The following is a 3,167-nucleotide window of genomic DNA, read 5'->3' as shown; positions in this document are numbered from 1 at the left end:
TACTAAAAAAATAAAGAAAGAAAAAACATTTATTCGTAACATTACAAAAAATAGGAATACTACCTAATTACTACTAATATTACTAATTCTATTACTATTGTATAAAATTAACACCCGTCTCTAGAGTTAATCGTGTAGATTTCCCGATTCCGTATGATTATCGGAACAAAAATTAACCTACGTATATATTATGTGTTATTTCCGACATCCAAAAAGAGACCAAATTAGGTACATCAGTTCCTTTTAAGAGTGAACGATTGACAATCACAATCTTTTTGTTTTATACAAATGAAACCTTTTCCTTCGTGAAAGATCTGAACGAAAAATTTAGTCAATTTCATCCTTCTTTTCTTTAAAATTCAAACTAAAAAAACATCTAAGAAAGTTGCGAAGAAAACTAGAAAAATTAAGAATACTTGATGACTATGCAAACTTTTCCAATGTAACCTTAGCGTTTTAAATTAGAACCGCTAGCATTAGAGACATGACAGGATTATTTTATGCAACGTTGTGAAGTTCACGATGTAACTTTTGAAAATTCCCACGGGATTTTTGAGAAATCCCTGAATTTCAACTATCGCTTAGCCTAAAGGCCTTATGGTTTACGCGTGCGAAGCCGCAGGTATAAACTAGTTATTATTAAAATATACGAGAGTTAAGTACAAGAGGAGGGATATTTTCCTAGAAATGGGTATAAAATATCAGACCTCCGCTTTTGGACATAGGCCTCCCCCATAGACCTCCAGTTGCTTCGGTTGGAAGCTGCCTGCATCTACCGTGAATCTGTGACTTTAACTATCACTCTCAAATAATAATAAAATGTAATCCCCTCTTAGCCAGTTCCGGTATACTCGTATTTCCAACGCACTGTCATCTTTGCATCGCATAATATTCGGCAGCAAAAATATCCTCGAATTTTCAGGAAACTATTTACTGATTCAAATATAATACAAGGCAACAAAGCGATACTGCGAAACTGGGAGCAATCTCGGTACAAAAAAAAGTGAGAGCCAAAAAAAATAAATTCGACAACTTGGCTGACGCAGGCGCGGACTCTGCGATTCCGATATTGCTTGAAGAACGAATGACCCGGGGTGATATTTTGGACGAAAGCAAGCAATAAGTTCGTACCGTGTTGGATTGAATAGGGTTACTAGAACAGGTACTGTAATTCCTGATTGGAAAAGGAAAGGGTTTTTGTAAACAATTCGTTTGATATTGACTCTGGCAATTTTAGAGAAAAGATATGTTTTGCTGGGGATGGTTATTCAACGAAAATATTTTTCGCAAATGGTTCACATGAACGAACGAGTTTATTTCGGAAACTTTTAACTATTTAAGATGTATTTGAGGACTAACCTATAGGTTAACTTAGTTTAATTTTATAACAATCTTGAACTAGTAACATTTAAAAAAATAAATTCGTTAGTCCATATTACGAAACAATTAGAAAACATATTTTCGGCCAAAAATTAGAGAACTGTTGCTGTGACGTTTCGTTTGTGACTAAGTTCAAATGAGAATGATGGGTCTTCAATTTAGCTTTATCTTTTAGGTTTTCTTATCACAAAAGGAAACGGAACCCTATGTTTACTTTGTTGTCGGACTTGTCTGTCTCGGGCATCGGAATCGTGGAAGTATTAAGTGTAGAAATTAATATCAAATACTCTGAACTCGTAAGTCAATGTGGTCAACGTAATCAAACGATACAGTCATTAAGAAAGGTGTTTTCATAAATAATATGTAGTTTACCACCCTAAAGTTGATAATCGTTTGCATGTCACAAAACAATAATGCCAATAGACGTGTCTGTCAACTTGAAAGTTCAACTTTAGCGACATATTCATTTGATAGAAACTTGTTTAAAAATTGACAGACCACTTATTTGGCTGATGGTTCGTAGGACAAGTGTCCTCGAAACTTGAAATTTCGTAGGTTATATAACAAAAAATAAGAGTCTGAACTTCTACATTTTTATCTGTCTGTCTATATCAGTACAGACCTAAGCATCTAAAATTACTCTACAGTGCGGACATTTTAAAAAAATGGGTTCTGCTAACACTGGATATTTACAGAAATTTACAAATTACTGGGGTGCACGGGCCCGACTCACACTTCGCCAGAACCCTAAAAAACAAGTTTGTCACAGCAACCCTTACCCCTAGTACCCTACCCTACCCTAAACCGTAAGCGCAAATGATTTTTCCCGCTGCCAAAATACATGACCCCGTATAAATCATTCGATTGCGTTGGTATAACATCGGAACGCGGCATTATATTGGAGAGTGCCGATTCGGAATTTATGTCGAGTTGATTTTGATAGCGCCTAAACGCGTTTAATACGTCACGCTGACACGCCATTAGGTTGGCGTCAGCACATGTCAATTTTGGCTTAATAATGAGGTTTTGAGGGACGACATGGCTCGAATATACTAGTTGAAGTGGTAATGAGTGGGCCACTGATAACCCGTCGTTGGAGAAAAGTCCTCGAATGGCGACCATGAACCGGGAGATGAAGCAATGTCAGAAATTGCGCTCCCATGGTCTAAATTTCCGGATAAATACAACCTAGAGCTTTAAGGGTAACCGTAGTGAATAGACTGTTATTGAACTAGTGAGATACATCTTTGGCCTCATCTGCACTTACCTCAGATGAGGTAGGGTCTATCGCGCTTATGTAAAAAAATACTATGAAACTTACGGTAAAAGAAAACTTCCACACACCTGTGAAGAAATTCAAGGGTATGTGTGAAGTTTCCACTCCGTACCGGGCCCGCGAGGGAAATACGACTCACGCCTTCTCAGTCTAAACGGCCTGTGCCCTACAGTTGGACTGGGTATACGTTTGACACGGGAAAGCAAAACGTACTGGCAGGATGCAGACAAAGTTGCAAGCAACCGCTAGTTTAAAATAATAAGTTTGTAAAAAAAATAATTAGAAACCCGACTGCCAAAACTAAAAGGAAGAAAATAAGCCTAGTGGTCTAGAACTCTGTTAAGTAGCTAATTTAAAGTTCAACAGTCGGGACCCATTACTAAGAGTTTTTGAGTGTCACGATTTAAATGGGATTTCATACAAGCTTTTTCACGACTGTACCTTGCATTGTCATCCAAACTACATTTCTGTACCAAATTTCAAATCGATGCCATTAACCGTTGAGGAGCTC

The sequence above is a fragment of the Choristoneura fumiferana genome, chromosome 29, assembly GCF_025370935.1.
Source record: "Choristoneura fumiferana chromosome 29, NRCan_CFum_1, whole genome shotgun sequence".
NCBI lineage: Eukaryota > Metazoa > Arthropoda > Insecta > Lepidoptera > Tortricidae > Choristoneura > Choristoneura fumiferana.
This window is presented reverse-complemented; position numbering follows the sequence as displayed.